Genomic DNA, 17613 nt, shown 5'->3' on the forward strand with positions numbered 1-17613 from the left:
AATAATTTTTAAAATATTCATAATTTGTTATCTCCTGAATCCCTCCGTGGGGTGTGTTTATATGGAGACCGATATTCTCCTGAGATGCCTAAACATTCTGCGTAAATTTCCAAACACACTATTTAGTGCACCCCCATATGCGCCATTCACTGTGCTGAGAGCTTCAGGAACCATATAGATGAATGAGCCGCAGCCTCTGCCTTTAAAGAACAACCAACTGGTGGATGGGAATTGGGATGGTTCTCCAATGGTTAAGACTGTCTGTTAACAGAAGCCCAATTCCAAGTGGTTTAGGGAAAATGGCAAAGTATTGGCTTATGTAACTGGAAGTCCTTGGGTGCCTCTGACTGAGTGTGGCTGGACCCAAGGGGCTTAAATGATGTCAACAGGACTCCTTTTTGCTCCTCCTCTTTCTCTGACTCTAGCATCTTCTGTTCTATGGGCTATCATCATTTTCAGCTAGATTCTGTCCTTATAGTGGGAAACATACTCCTCACCACTGTCTAGCATATGTCACAGCTAGGAACCGGCTGGAAACACAGGTCACACTTTCCTTTCTTCCAAAAACAGTATTTCAGGGAAGTACAAAGAATGATGGTACACTCATCCAACTCTAGTCACATGCTTATCCCTGAACAAAACACTTTATCCAGACACATAATAGACACTCAGTGATTGCAATGCCCTGTTGGAGTTAAGGAGACAGTAACAATGTTTAAATAATATTAATATGTCCAGCATTGTATTTTACAAGCATCATGATAGCGAGTGCTCATAGCATTTTATGAGGTCGTATATCGGTTGCTTTAGGCTAAGTTCTGCTTCTATAATAAACATTCCCAAATGTCAGTGGCTTATAACAACAGAAATTTATTTTTTGCTCATGTTAATGATCGTAACAGGTCAGCCTCAACTGTGTTCCACGTTGTCGTCTCTGGGCAGCCACACTGAAGGAGCAGTCCCTGTCTGAGGACTGAGTGTCTCCTAAGAGAGGGGAAAGATAAGATGACAGAAACAGGTGAAACTTTTAAAACTTCTTCTCGGAAGTGGCACATCTCACCTCCACCAACGTTCCATTGGCAAAAGCAAAAAAGATAGTCAAGTATGAAATCTAATATCATCCTGTCAAGAAGGAGAACAAAAGTGTTGAAGAATAACATGATCTCCCAAAGGCAGGAAATATGATTATCCCATGTGTTCATTTTCTAGGCCTACCATAACAAATTACTGCAAACCAGCTGGCTCAGAGCAATGGCAGTTTATTCTTTCATTCTTCGGGAGTCAGAAATCAAGGTGTGGGGCCCTACTCTCTCTGAAACTTTTTCTTTTGCCTTGTTCTAGCCTTCAGTGTTTGCCGGCGGGCCTTGGCATTGCTGGGCTTGAGGGTGCGTCATTCTAGTGTCTGCCTTTGTCATCGCCTGGCCTCCTTCCCTCTGCCTGTGCATTTTCTGGAATTCTTCTCTGTGTATGTCTATGTACAAAACTACCTCTTTTTATAATCACGTCATCACTGGCTTAAGATCTACCCTAATGCAGCATGACCTTATCTTAACTTGATTTCATCCACAAAGACCCTACTTCCAAATCAGGTCACATTCACAGGGAGCTGGTACCAGGACTTGAGCACATCTTTTGGAGGGATACAATTTAACCTGGGACCTCCCATTTTTAAAATGAGGAAACTGAACCACAAAGCAGCTAAATACCTTGCCTGTGAACACACAAATAGTGTGTGGTGATGTTAGAATCACACCTAAGTGGCTTGGCTCAGAGCCTGTGCTCCTAACTATTCAACTATGCTAGATAACAAATTCAGGCAGGCTGCTGTGGCTCATCCCTGGAATCTCAGCCCTTGCAGATGCCAAGGCAGGTGGATCCTTGAGACCAGGAGTTCAAGACCAGCCTGGGCAACATCGTGAGATCCTGTCTTCACACACACACACACACACACACGCACACACACACACACTAGCCAGGCATGGTGGTACATTTCTGTAGTCTCAGTTACTCAGGAGAGTGAGGTGAGGGCCACTGACATTTGGAAATGTTTGTTACAGAAGTATAACTTAGCCCAAAGCAACCAATATACTACCTCATAATATGAGGTGGGACGATCACTTGAGCTCGGGAGTTTGAGGCTGCAGTGAGCTATGATCATGCCAGTGCACCCTGGCCTGGGTGACAGAGCAAGACTCTATGTCCAAAAAAAAGAAAATTCAGAATCTTGGTTTCTTCCTGGAATCTTGTTTCCACTCTGCCTCCCACTGATTATAACCATGAGGAGGACCTGCGTTTTGCTGTTTCTCAAATGGGCTTGAATTACCGACCTTGATCTTGTCTTTCAGGATTGCTCAAAGTGTAAAGCAACGTGACAGGTGAGAAAGCCCTTTGAAAAACTACTGAGCTCTTCACAAGTACAAGGTGAGTCATGGTTTGAGAATGAGCTACACTCCTGAGATGTTTCCTGCAGTTTCCTGCAGTTATTACCACAAAGCTATTGCTTCTGAAGAGCAACAAATGGCAGTATTTGGTAAAGCAATCAAATTGGTCTCCAGCTTTCCTACACCGAGTGTCTCAGTAATAAGCATGAAACTGTAACATGCAGCAAAAGAGGCCATTATATACAAATATGTGTATTTTTAAAGTTTAAAAAAAGTGGGTAAAACCAGAGGGTTGAATGATGATGTGCGGGCAGGATGTGCTGGATGAAGTGGGGTTAGGTATCCCTAGATATTTCAGTTACTGGAGTAACAAACTCTTTCTGAGGGCTCTTGGTATCCAGCTTATCTGTTGGTCAAATAATCTATTGATGACTCTCCTCACTCTTAGATTACCCTTGCCCTTATACTTTCCCTATACTCCCCTAAAGGGATCATTTTGCAATCATCTGACCTATGAGGTCTTTTGTCCTTCTACATTTACTCCCTTAGTGATGCTACTCACTGCTCTGGCTTCCATGGTCACCTGAACATGAAACCCGAAAGCCATTGGAGGTAAGTGGTGTCTAACTCAACAACAGCAGTGGGCAGCATTCCACTGGCTGGAGTCTATTGATTTCTCCCGGTTTCTCCTCCTCATCGCTAGCCCTTGTCTCTTGAATCTAAGTGTGGATCATGAAGTATGATGAGAATGTCAGTCTGACATTGAAGTATACAACTCTGTGTGTCTTCCTCCTCCATCCTCTCTCCCTAGACAGGATTTAGCAGACTTTTTTCTCCATGCCTCAGCTTCTTCTTCTATTATTGCTTCTTGAAAAATATAAAAGTTGTGGTTGAAAAATTAAAATAAGGCTAGATGTGGTGGTTCACACCTGTAGTCCTTGCATTTTTGGAGGCTGAAGTAGGAGGATCAGTCAAGGCTAGGAGTTCGAGACCAACCTGGGCCACACAGTGAGACCCCTTCTGTACAAACAAAAGTGAAAAATTAGCCACATGTGGTGGTGCATGCCTGCAGTCTCAGCTACTCAGGAAATTGAGCTGGGAGAATCACTTGAGTGCAGGAGTTTGAGGCTGCAGTGAGCTATGATCACACAACTTTACTCCAGCCCGGAAAATAGAGAAAGACCCTGTCAAAAAAAGAATAAACAACGACAACAACAACAACAACCACAACAAGCAAAAAGTTAAAATCACCCCCCACCCTGTGATCCAGATATAGCTCATGTTAAGGGTTTATGTATATCCTTCTAGATCTTCCTCTGTGGAGATGCACACACACGTTTCTGGACATTAAATCACATCTCCAGCCTCTTTTTTTTTTTTTTTTTTTTTTTTTGAGATAGGGTCTCACTCTGTTGCCCAGGCTGGAGTGCAGTGGTGCAGTTACAACTCCCTAGAGCCTTGGCCTCCCACCTCAGCCTCCCAAGTACTGGGACTGCAGGTGCACACTTCGTGCCCAGTTAATTTTTGTAGAGATGAAGTTTCGCCCTATTGCCCAGGCTGGTCTCAAACTCCTGAGCCTAAGCCATCCACCCACCTCGGCATCCCAAAGTTCTGGGATTACAGGCGTGAGACACCACGCCCAGCCCCCAGCCTCTTTTCTCCATGTTTTCTTTCTTTCTTATTTTTGCTTTCCACTGTTCTTATTCTCCCCTCAACCCTTATAGCTTAGGCCTCCTGAATCAATCCATGAAGAAAACACACATACCTAACACCAGGGATGCCGCATACAGTGTGTGCTGCACAACTCCAGGGGGCCTTCTAAACTTAGATTCCTTGTGACTGCCTCTTCTTGGTGTTCCTCCAGAATAATACATGGCAGTATCTGTCAGTCTTGCATAGATCCCTTTATAGATTTCAGTTTACAAAACATTTTTTATTTGACCCTCATAGCAATGCTGGATGGTAGACCAAGCAAATAAAATGAGCTGATTTCTCATGAGCTAGTGAGAGAGACTCAGGTAGAACCAACCATAGGAACTCATGGACACCTTGTGCGTCTATCTTTTCCCAGACTCTTTTCCAGTGGGGAAAAGGGTGGAGGGCGCTCAGGCTCAAATTAGCCTTGACAAAAAGCTAAAAAGATGTGACCAAAGGTGACAAGATGAACAAGAAGAGGTTGGTGAAAGATTCATAAAACTTCCCTAACGTGAAGACATTAAGACACTGCACACATGCGGGAGAGGTGGTGTTTGTAAAAGGTGAGAGTAAAGACCAGTAAATGAATGGAGACATTTGGAGGGGATGGTCAAGGCCAAACTTCTTTGCCTAGATAAGGAGGACATCTCACCCCTCAGGATGAGGTTGTTGAGAAGAGAGGCAGTAGAATGGTATTTCCATTTTTCTAACTCTCAGAATCCAGCTCTCCAAACCAGCCCACAAATAATCTTTCCTAATTCATGCAAATAGAAATCTTGCATTTTTTGTGAACCTTGAAATACATTTCGTTCTTAAGTTCAGGGGATCAGGTTATATTTTGAAATAAAAATTGTAATTGGATTAGGCTCAATTGCAGTTGTAGTAAGACTGGCTATGGGTGTGGAATATGAATGAGGTCAACTTAAAGGAAGTAACTCATTCCTCTAATGACAACATCTTGGTCTATGAAATGAATAAAAGATCAAAGCTCATTCAAAAATAAGTGGATTTAATGGAACAGTAGTTAAAGAAGTCTGGAGAATTCATTTTATTTTCATTGTATAATATCTGTTTCTCATAGAGTTGTCTTGTTCTTTAGTACTTTTTATTCTTATGAATGTGCATGGATTTGATTAACTTAATTAGAGCTAATGTCTTGGGAGCAGAATGTGGGACTGTGAAAGTTTGGGTTCTTGAAGACTTTGAAAAGAGAACTGTTGGCCTCGTTCTACATAAATTCAGAATCGAAAATGTCTGATGATTATTATCATCTTAAAGTAATTGAAGCCCTGCTAAAAATAAAAACCAGAAGGAGAAAAATTGAACCCGAATAAAAGGAATGGAGTTATCCCAGATTTGGATACAATTCTCATGGCAAATTGAGCTTAAATCTGAAGTCTTAGGAAGTAGAATGAATGCCAAAAAATTATTTTTCCCCTTGTGTGCTGTTAACAAGGGCAGTCTCTTCTTTTCGCAGTATTTCCTTCTATTTCCTCCTGTTATCTGTAGCTCTACTTTAGGTTAGGAGGGATTTTAGAGGGAAATACCACTGCAGATTAAAGTCTTAATCAGATTTATTAACTGGCACAGGGTCTGGTGTCCAGGAGTGAGGAAGTCTCCTGAGGAAGCATTTGCTGTGGGGCTCTCTCGGAGAGACTCAGTTTGGAGCCAGACTTTCCAGGAGTCGTCCTGTGTTAGGAGAACAGGAAGTTGCACAAAACTAGGACCCAAGAGAGGATTAAGTATTTTGATCCTAAAAAAGAAAAGGGTTGCCAAGGGTTGAGGTGGGGAGAGAGATGTTCTAAAATGTTTTACTTGGAGCTGGGCAAGGTGGTGGGTGTCTGAAATCTCAGCTACTCGGGAGGCTGAGGCAGGAAAATCACTGGAACCCAGGGCGCGGACATTGAAGTGAGCCAAGATTGCACCACTGCACTCCAGCCTGGGTGACAAGAGTGAAATTCCATCTCAATCAATCAATCAATGTTTTACTTTGATAACCTGGGCTTTCCGTTCTTTGCATTATATGGAATAGGCTTTAATCAATTGGATATATGAGATAGCACTGTTCAGTCATTCAACCAATATTTATGTTAAATATATATATATACACACACACATCTACAGATACATATATGTAGATGTGTGTGTGTGCATGTGTGTGTGTGTGTATTTGCTTGTATGCTCAGGATGTAGCATGCCTGTATTCAGGGCTGGAGAAAAGTGGTGAATGGAACTTAACACATTGCTGCCTTTTTGGCAGTATTAGGGGCTGTGTGTGTGTGTGTTGAGCATGGTGAGTTTTGGAGAGACAGAGAATGCACAAATAGAAGCCGATTTCTAGTATTGATCAGTGCTAGAAAGGAAATAAACAGGTTAATAACATAGTTGGACTGTTCTCTCTATATTTTTAAGAACATGTTTCGCATTTGAAAAATCAACATGTTTAAGTAACTTTATAGATTTTTTTCTTATCAATAATTATTAATTACCATCAACTATAATATACATTGATAGAATATTTGAGCAACTGGAAATTTTTATTTCACGCCACTTTGAGTCTTTCTTTATAGTATTTATTGCTTTTCATGACATTTCTGAACCAAAGAGGTTTTTATATTTTTCGGTCTCTTTTTAGTGTTAGTTTTTTTTTTTTTCACCTTTTAATTCCTTGAAAATGGAACAAATAGAGTCAATTCATTTGGTTATTCAGTAAACACTAATTCATACCTGCTCTGTGCCGGGCTGGGTGATGGGTACTTTCCCCAGAGTCTGTGTGATGGCCTTTGCTAATCATGATGCAATTCCAGAATGCTATGATTTCATTCAGCCTGGAGATGATAGCAATTTACTCTTTTTTATGGTTAATGTGCTTATCTAAACCCTTTTTCCAGACCAGATTTAAAGTTAGCATTCGGTCCAGCCCAGACCCAATTCCTGCCAGTTCCTCTTCATGGAGCTTTTAACCATTTGTTTTTTGTTCCAGTCATGGGCACCTGTAGAAAGCTGTGGATGGGGAAAGCCCTTCAGAAACACAGGCGCCCTGACAGCTTCTTGTTGAAAAAATTTACTAACAGACAAAGGATAGAACCTTTTCAACTTCTTGGTAAGAAAGTTAGGGTGGATGGAGACTTTAAATATATGCCTGGAAGGAAATTTTGAAATCTTTTCATGCAAAGAAGAAAATATTTCCAGCAATAAAATCTAAAATATAATTTTAAAAAGCCTAGAAGAAGCCCTTCCCTGCATAGTGTTCCACCATTTACACACCTTATTCTGAGAGGAGAATGTGGCTACCTCATCTCAAAGGGGCTGCTTTAGGTACCAAGACGGGGAGCTGGGGTTCGGAGGTACATGGACACTCTCTCTTCACTCCCCACTAGCTTTACCGAGGCATAACTAACAAATAAAAATTGTATATATTTGAGGTATACAACATTGTGAAATGATTACTACACTCAAGCTAATTAGCATTTTCATCATGTCATAGAGTTAGTGTGTGTGTGTGTGTGTGCGCGCGCCTGTGATGGGACTACGTAGGATTTGCTCTCTTCGCTAATTTTAAGTATACAACGTAACATTATCAACTATGGTCATCACATAGTACATTAGGTCTCCAGACATACTCATCTTATAACTGAAAGTTTGTACTCTTTGACCACTGTGTCTCCATTTTCTTCACCCGCCATCAACCCTCACTCCCCTCTAATCCCTGGTAACCACGCTTCCCTTTTGAAGCCAGGCATTGGTGGAATTTTATTAGGATCTTGAATTGTCTGACTTATCCCAAAGAATATAAGTTCCAGTGAGATTCATACAAGTACTTATTGTCAGTTTTTTTCTTTACAATGTTTGTTAGGAGTCTGTTATCTATCTCAATGTAACAAATTACCCCCAAATATTGTGTCTTCATGCAGCAAACATTTATAACTTCACAATGGTGGGGTGGCAGTGCCAAGAATCTGGACACACCTGAGCTTGTTTCTCTGTGTCAGGGTCTCAAAGTGGGACTAGGGGAAAATTTCCACACGCAGGTACCAGTCCTCACTGGCTGTTGTAGGGCTTTGGGATGTGGGCCTGACAACATGGAGCAACCGACAACATGGAGCAACTGACAACATGGCAACATGCTCCTTCTAGAGCAAAAGCTTTGAGAGAGAGGGTGTGACAGAGACAGAGACAGAGAGAGAAAGAGACCCAGAATAGAGGTGATAGCCAGATTCCTTTTGTAACCCAATCTAAGAAACATCTCATCATTTTTGCTGTGTTTGAGTTCTTTCCTTTAGAAATGAGTCACTAGATTCAGGCCTTACTGAAGGGCAGGGGATTATACAATAACAGGACACCAGGCTTATTGGGAGCCCTTTGAGACGCTGCATAGCACAAACTGCCCAGCTCGTAAGAAGTACAATAATGGCCTTGGAGTTGGTAATCATGGTGGTGGGGAGGTATCACTTTTTCAGAAAAGCCTTCCCTAATTACACCCTGTGGTTAGAGTTTGTCTCTTCTAGGATAACTAGCACAGCTCTATGAAACCCAACTTGTGCTGTTCATTTTCCGTTTGTGTGAATCTCCACACTGGACTAGGGTAGGCTTATTTAACCCTGCTTTCTCAATATTTCCACTCTCTTTGGTGTGTAGTCAGTGTTTAATCATAATTTGATGAACTGAATGAAAAGATGAATGAATTATTAAATATGTAGAGAAAAAGGTTATGCTTTTTCGCCTTTATGAGTTTAGGAAAACAACATCCCCTTTTGATAACATTAATACCTCATACATTGTTTCCCTCACCTCCATTAGAATCTTCCTGGTTGGCGGGGAGGATGTCTCATCTCTCCATCAGTCAAGAGGATTTTCACAGTGTTTCTTTGTGTGTCTTCTAGGAAAACAAAATTCTCTCCTGCCTCTAGTATACAATTACAGCAATGAATATTCCTTTAAATATCCACTTCTCTGATTCTGATATGCGACCATCTCCCAGGGATGGTACCTTTCCTCCCCTGATTTCAGAATTACTGCTCCAGTTATCTCTCAACCTTTTTACAACTCAAAATTTCTGCAAGCCAATTCGTTGCCAGCATTTGGTCGTGAGATGAGTGGAGATGAGAGGGATTTAAAAAATATATTGGGTAGCTTTGTTCTTAAGCTGGTATTGGTGCCATTGCGGATCTGGAGAGGTTTTGCGGTCAGATTTTGATTATTTGCTAGTTTTGGCAACTGTTGAGATGTTAGATCTCATATTGTTTCTATCATTTTTTATAGTTCCTTGTTTAACTCTTTGCTGAACGCTTTAGACACACATCAAGACTCTCAAGCTTGATTTAAAACAGAATTGGCAATGGTGCCTCTCTTTTTGCTTCAGGCTCTCCTGGCAGGACCTGACTGCTGGTTGTCGGGCAGTGTTAAATCTCCATGCTGTGCTAGGGGATGGTAGTGCACTGAGTGGTCATTTTGGTCTCAAATACGGAAGAAGACTTCACTGAATTTAAAGAAGGTAGAGCATTTAAAGAAGAAAGACTGGAATCCCCACAAGTGGGACCAATCAATCTGTATCGGCTTCATACATTTATTTGCATTCGACACTTTGATACTTCTCTTTGAAATACCCGACCCTCCATGTTTCTCTTTAAATTATTACATCTCCCAAGATTGTTTACCATTCTGCATCCGACCTTCCTTTGATACTGTCCTCCGGTCAAAGAAATTTCATAACCCTCCCACCCTCCTCGCTCCCCACCACCTTTGAGTTCAGTCTATTCATTTTAAAACCCCATCTTCAGGAACTTTTGAGGAAACCCTCACCTCCCCACACCCTCACTCCAAACAATAGTGCATTGGAGGGCGTTTCAAATACAGTTCATTGAGACTGCAGAAATGGATGAAAACTGCTGTGTGTTTGCCCTTAAAAAGAGAGACTGCTGACCTGGTCGAGTCTTTGACAACAGCTTGTGTTTCCTACCAGCTTTTAACTGTGGACCCACACTGACATTTTTATAGCCATGTCTTACACTATTGGTTTTTCAGTTCATAGCTTAAAATCATATTGATAAGGATATGACCTCCAAGAATTGGAAAATCTATTCCAGGTCCTGAATTCTCTGCATGCCAATGCGCTAAGTCACATGAACAGAGTGTCATGTTAGGTACATTACATAAACCACGCAGATGCTAGGTTAAACAGTTCCGGATTTTGTAATGTGAAAAGACCTCTGGTGACACAGCTGGGAATGTAGGTAGTAGGTGTCATTTGACTATTATTGCTATATGCCTAAGAGCTATTTGGAGGTAATCGTGGTAGACATTAGCTTACTAGTTGCCACGCCAGCAAACATTCTATCTTTCTTCCCATCACCCCTTGCACAAATTAAGGTAGTACGATTTGCTTAACAGAAAAACCAATAGCTCAGCAGCTTGACATCAGTGATTTCTTACTCTTGTAAAATCCAATTGGTGGTGGAAGTTGAATGGAGGCTCTGCTCCAGGCTTCAGGGACTGAAGCTTGTTCCATCTGTGATCCTATTCTCCTCTAGGGTTTTAGAATCTTCTCCATTTATCCAGTGAATGGGGAAAAAATAGAGTACAAAGAATTCTGTGGGAGATTTTCATGGGTCAGGGCAAGAAGTAGCCAGCATTCACTAGCCATAACTCAATCTCATGGTCCAAAGAGCTTAGGAAATCCAGTCTTGCTGTATGTATGTCTGAAATGAAATGTCTGGAACATGTGTCCGGAATGAAAAAGCCCAGTGCTGTCCTTAGACCTGGCACAAAAGGCCTCTGCCCTGCGGCCCCAGCTTGAGAGCGTTCTGTGTGTCACAAACATATGCATAAGAATACACTTATGACAGAACACATGGCTGCTTCTGTCATGTGGATCTGGTCCTTAGCCCTGGCACAGCATGACTTATAACCCAAACATCTGCTTCTGTGGCTAACACAGCTCAGTCCCCAGGGAAGTGCTTCTCCACCTCTCCAGCCATGTTTTCTCAAAACAACATGCAGATGGGTCTGAACACCAGGAAGATTTGTGGGTGTCCCACTGCTGAAGTCGGAGGAGGACAGTGCTGTGGAGAGCAGGAAGGACTCAATGATGGAAGCTTTTACGTAGCATAGAAGACAAATTCCACACATCTTCTTCCCAGATAGGGAGAATGTGGTAGGTTTTAGTGTAATAAAATACTATTCCCAGGAGCAAGGAGAGCCCCTTCCATAATTCTCTTTGTGTTCTCCTGGGTTATATCAGAGGGACTCACAGGCAGCTTCACCCTTATTCTTTCATCTTGTCACTATGAAGGCATTTTTCAAAGTAGAAGTGGAGTTGCCAGATTAAGCAAATAAAAATTTAGGAAGTCGACTGGGCACAATGGCTCACGTCTATAATCCCAGCACTTTGGGAGGCCGAGGTGAGTGGATCAGGAAGTCAGGAGTTCAAGAACAGCCTGGCTAATATGGTGAAACTCTACCTCTAGGAAAATTTAGCTGGGTGTGGTGGTTTGCACCTATAGTCCCAGCTACATGGGAGGCTGAGGCAGAAGAATCCCTTGAACCTGGGAGACGGAGGTTGCAGTGAGCCACGATCACACCACTGTACTTCCAGCCTGGGTGACAGAATGAGACTCCATCTCAAAAAAGAAAAAAAAAAATTGAGAAGTCTTTTTAATCTGGCAACCCAGGGCAGGTAGAGCATATTTTATTAAACTGTTATTAGCTTGATTGGTAACTTTAAAATCGTTATGCATATGGAGGGTGTGCCTCCATTTATACTCTTACCTGGGGGCCCCACAAATTTGGGGATGTGTCTGGGCCCCAGTTTTGTTTGGGAGCTTCACAATTTAGATGCTATCCCTTCTTTTCCTGGCTCTAGGAATGGATCAAGTGACAATGCTAAACAAATCGGCACAGCCAACCTCCTGAGAGATTTCCACATGAATAAGCTGGTCTGATATGAGTGATTCTTTGGACTCTTTCCTGGGAATTAAGGAAGAAGTTATTCTTGGTTTTGCTGCTGGGTTTGAAGAAGGAACACATGGACCAAGGAGGTACCAGCAGCCATTTTAAGCCACAAGAGGAGCCACTTACAAAGACTCTCTGTGACCCAACTTTAGTCAAGCTCCTCTGAGCTCTCTTTTCAACTAGGCCTTGACCTTGGGCCCCTGGCTTGTCTTTGGTCTGCCCAGCTGAGTTTGGGTAAGAATCCTGCTAAATTACTCCTCACGCTTGATATGGCATCACCCTTGATACCAAGTTTCTCAACGCTTGTTTTCTATGTATAAATCTTTGGCCTGTCATTAGCAAGAATCTTGTTAGGCCAGTTTAGCAAGAATCCCAGACCCCTGATATCTCTCCTCTTAGGAATTTCCAGTCCACTGCCACGCTCATCCTGTTCCCTGGCTATGAATTCCCACTTGTACTTGTACTCAAATTCGAGCCTGATCTCTCCCCACTACTGCAATAGTCATGACTAAAGTCTTCTCTACTCCTTTAACTAGTTTTGCAATATTTTTTTTCTTTCCCATCATCCTTAGGATTAAACTGACACCAAAGAAAGTAGAATAGAAAAAAACAGAAACTATATTCTTGGAACTAAGTTGAGCTGGCAAATCAAACCTCATATGAACCCAGTCTCAAATATAAACTCTTTATTGGTTAAGCAAATTTGAATTATGTGTTATGAGACTTGCCATCAAAAGATTCCTGATGATGGGAATGATTACTTAGGGATATGTACGGAGGATTCAGACACACAGTGCCCTGTAGAATGCAAAGAGGGTTTTAAAAAAGAGAAGCAAGATGCCAAGAGAAGTTTTCATATGGAATCTGTTAGGCTTACAAAATGAGAGAAAGCAAAGCAGGTGATCTCTGCGGAGTAACTTCAGCACAAAGGAGCTGTGGCTGAGGGAGTGGTGATGGTAGTCACTATCCAGTGTTTATTGAGAGCTGATTTTGCATCAGGCACTGTTTTAAACATGCTCTGTGGGCTATCTTACTTCTTCTCTTAATAACCCAATGTGGCACTTATTATTATCTTGGATTCAAAGGGGAGAAGACTGAGACACAGAAGGACTAAGTCACTTTCTCAATATCACACAGCTAGATGGCAGATAGCAGTGGAGCTGAGATTTGAACCCAAGTAGTCGGAGCCCAGAGCACACACTTTTAATCATCACGTTATCCTAGGAGAGGTCAGCTATGAGGCGAGTCTTGCAAATAGGATATGGCATAAATGGGAAAAAAGATGGACATAATTTCTTCTGAAAATCAGGCATCTTTAAAGGCCAGTGATGGTTAACTTCTCCAGAAAATGTTCCCAGACCACATCTGCCCCAATGAACCTACGTTTCCTGGATTCTTTTGCTTGGTAGTGCCATCATAACTCTCGCACCTGTGGGTAGGATTAATCTCTGTTTATAGGTCTCAAATGTCCTAGAGGGTGGAAGCTCTGTCAATGACTTCCCTGAAAGCTCTGAGCACAATGTCAAGGGATGTCAGAAATTCCATCACTATTTAACAGATGGACAATGGGTCACAGCAGTGTCTGCTCAGCTGGAGAGGAAAGATGCTACTGAACAATAGGGAGACGAGATTGGGGCAGTAGGCAGGAGCCCAGAAAGCCAGCGACTGTAGCTTTTATATTCTGTGACTAGCTCTGTAAAATGGTACAACTATGGAAAACAGTTTGTTTTAACTTTTTGTTAAAAAGTTAAGCATACAGCTCTCATATGCTCCAGCCATCCCCCTTCTAGGTATTTATCTGAGAGAACTGGATCCCTGTGTTAAAACAACTCCCTCTTCATAAATTATCGTAGCAGTTTTATTTGTAGTAGGTTAAAAGAAAACTGGAAGTAACCAGAAGCTTCATGAGCAAGCAAACAAATAAATCAATTGTATATCCATACAATGGGATACTTCTCAGAAATGAAAAAACAACAGCAATAAAACTATTGATACACACTGGAAGATAAATAAATCTCAAAATAGTTATGCTGAGTTAAAGAAGTCAGATATAAATGAGTACATAACGTATGATTCATTCATATAAAATTCTGGGAAATACACACTTATCCATAGGGGCAGAATGCAGAAATCCTAGGCTGCCTGGGATTTGTGGGAGGGAAAGGAGTTGCAGGAAATAATCACAAAGGAGTCAAAATAAATTTTGGTGATGATTATCTTGATTCATGGTTGCCTGGATATGTAACGTAAGTCACAATTGACTAAGCTGTGTACTTTGCATACTTGCAGTTTACTGTATGCCCATGTAACTCAAAGTAGCTGGAGGAAAGCAATGATTCTGGGAGTAGCCCAGAGCAGCAGTCCCCATTCATTTTGGCACCAGGGACCAGTTTCGTCGAAGACAATTTTTCCATGGGCCTGGAGGTGGGGGGAATGGTTTTGGGAAGATTCCAGTGCATTACATTTATTTTGATTATTATACTGTAATATAATGAAATAATCTATAACTCACCATAATGTAGAATCACTGGGAGCCCTGAGCTTGTTTTCCTGCAGCTAAATGGTCCCTTGGCATGATGGGAGACAGTGACAGATCATCAGATGTTAGATTCTCATAAGGTGTGCACAAGCTAGATCCCTAGCATGCACAGTTCACAATAGGATTTGCACTCCTATGAGAATCTAATGCCTGCTGATCTGACAGGAGGTGGAGCTCAGGTGGTGATGAGAGTGAAGGAGAGTGGGCTGTAAATACAGATGAAGCTCCACCCACTTGCCTGGCACTCACCTCCTGCTGTGTGGTCCTGTCCCTGACAGGCCACAGACTGGTACCCTGGGGAGCCTTGTAGGGAGGTTTGGGGGCCCCTGAACTAGAACGTGGATCAGCAAGGCTCAAAAGTGGCTACAAGGACACACTTTTGAAAAGCCATGTAGTGTGAAAGTGGCAGAGATAGCTTAGACAAGAACGGAGGGAGTGGGCCAACTTGAGAGGCATTTGGAAGGCAGAATCAACAGGAGAAATCAAGGATGACTCTAAGCGTTTTGGCTCAGGTATCCGGGTGGATGGGCTGCCATTTAGGGAGAGATTGGAGAGAAGTAGGTTGAGGGAGTGGGGACGTAATGAGCTTATTTCTTGGGGTGCTGAACTGAGGAGACTATGGAACACCCAAAAATAAGTTATTTGATACCATACTAAAAAAATAGTTTGAGACAAGGGATCACATATTTTGCTTTATGCCTATATATTATGTCCAGTGAAATAATAAACCTGTAGTGAGTTCTTAAAAATTTCTCCATAAACGGGTAAGAAGCTGGGAGGTGTGGTTCTGATCCTGATCCTTTCTTACCCGCTATAACTCATGAGTCTTCTTGGTTTTATCTGTTGCCTGTTTTATTCTAAATATAGGTATAGATACAGATACAGATATCCCTTTTTTGGGGTGTGATTTCTCTGAAAAAAATTTTTTTGGTAGAGATGTGGGTCTTTCTATGTTGCCCAGGCTGGTTTCAAACTCCTGACCGCAAGTAATCCTCCCACCTCAGCCTCCCAAAGTGTTGAGATTACAAGCATCAGCTATCATGCTTAGACTGAAGTCCATCTTCGACTGCTCAAAAAATGCGACTAATTCTGGAGATAGGCCTGTCCGAAATATGACCTCTTCCCTGTACCAGAAATAAGAATACTGGCAACATTTGAGAAGGAAAAGCAAGCAGGCTGGAGGAACACCACCTGGGATGCATTTTCCAGCATGTTGCCATGTGCTGGAATGAGAACTTGCTGGTAGGGAATCTTAGAGAATCTGCATATTTAAAAGCTTTTAAGGTATACATGTGGACCATCATCTAGTCTGACTCTTCATTTGTTGCTTAGAGTTCATTGTGCATCATTCAAATGTGCGAACTGGTTCATGGGGAGAAAGGACACAGACCCCATTCTGTGAGCCTGTGGTCTTCTAACTGCCTTTGCTTTTGTATTCTGAATAGCTTTCGCCATTCTAGTGGCAGAGACAATCAGCTCACCTTACCTTCTGTAGGGTTGTCAGATATTAATTTCTAAATGCATTCTCTAAGAACCAGTGCCCTTCCCTCTACCCAATAGTACAAAGAGAGGCTTCGGCATTCAAAGCTAAGATGCACTGCACACACTAGCCCCAGAAGCAGACAGGCAACAAACCACATCCTACTCTTCTTTAACATAAACACAACCCACATACCAGATGCTCCTGCCACAGATGATTGGACCAGGAAGAACACTTATTTGAAGGGGGACCAATCCATCGGTTGGTCAGAGCTCTATGACTTGTATGTTATGATAACCAAGCCTGTGTCTTATTTAATACACTATGGAAGCACAACTCAGCAGCTTAACTTCAAAAACTGCTGGAGTCACGGATTTGAAACTAACGAGGCATTTCCATTCCTTATACCTTTGTGCGGCTTCTTCCTCACTCACTGTCTTTGGCTCCTTGTTGTCACATTTCCCGAGGCAGCTGTTACAGAGAATCTTATCCTGTTCAAACATCATGAATGGATACACTTAAGTGAAGTATCCACCCTGAATTATACAGCCTTGACACTGGGGTCTTGTAGGAAATTGGAGACTCCTCCTTAGAGATGTGAATACATGTAGTGTTAGGAGCGTATATTACCACAAATGCTCACTCTAGATTAAATAAATGCTCTGTAAGTGAGATGATGGGCAGGTGATTTGGAGATGGGCAATCAAAGTAGCAAAGAGACACTGAACTGCCTCTGCAAAGAGTATGACATAAGAGGAGTCCAGCATGACTGACTCCACCTTGCTTCCACCCTCACAGGTGGGCTGTCCCCAGTAGTTCCTGGGCATACTATGGAGAAACTTAGTTTATGCTTTAACTTCAAAGCAGGGATGGTAACAGTCCCTCCTTAAAACTAACCCCCTTCTTGCTGAGGAACAGAAGTTATCTTTGTAAAACTAACGAAAGGCCATGAAATTAGGTTTCTGGGAGGAACCTCAATTCTGCTCAAATGTAGGCATAGTTAAATGATAACTGGACATTGGTCCCTAGTTTGCTTTTCTGTAATCCCTTGAAGCTTGGGAGTCATGTGGCCAGGGTCATGAGGTTTGTGACTTCCCCGATTGCTTCTATAGGTAACATCTCTATTGTTAAACCTGAGATTGGTCTTTTGAGGTGTTTTGAAAACTTTTGTGTTCTGGTGACTAATTCTACCTGGACCTTTGACTCCTGACTCTACCAGTCTTGTGGTCCCCACCTAGAAGCAGACTCAGCACACGAGGACCATTTTCCAACCTCTGCAATTTCATCACAAACCAATGAGCATCCACCTGCTTGCCAGATTATCTTTAAAAACCTAGCCTCTGAGCTCTTGGGGAGGCTGATCTGAGTCATAAACTCCCATTTCCTGCTTGGCTAACTCTGCATTTATTAAATTCGTTATCTGCTGTCTCAGTGAACTGGCTCTCTGTGCGGTGGGTAAGAAGAACCTGTTGGATGGCCACAGCACAACGGACTTCACTGGGGCCACTACAGGGAAATTTCCCATATGTTGGCAAAGAAGAAAGACGGTGGAGGGAAAGCAAGGGTGT

General features: G+C 42.2%; 1 long non-coding RNA gene across 2 annotated transcripts; it reads right to left on the reverse strand.

The window, feature by feature from the left end:
• Nucleotides 1–858: 858 nt before the first annotated feature.
• Nucleotides 859–10871, reverse strand: LOC128930273 (uncharacterized). 2 transcript variants are annotated; one of them, XR_008478122.2, is made up of 3 exons: nt 10509–10871; nt 8868–8955; nt 859–984 (listed from the first exon to the last, which is right to left on the reverse strand). It is a non-coding gene; the product is annotated as an uncharacterized LOC128930273 (long non-coding RNA). The 2 variants fall into 2 exon arrangements; XR_013530072.1 differs by lacking the exon at nt 859–984 and adding an exon at nt 5176–5765.
• Nucleotides 10872–17613: the final 6742 nt, after the last annotated feature.

The sequence above is a fragment of the Callithrix jacchus genome, chromosome 20 (genome assembly GCF_049354715.1).
Source record: "Callithrix jacchus isolate 240 chromosome 20, calJac240_pri, whole genome shotgun sequence".
Classification (NCBI taxonomy): Eukaryota; Metazoa; Chordata; class Mammalia; order Primates; family Cebidae; genus Callithrix; species Callithrix jacchus.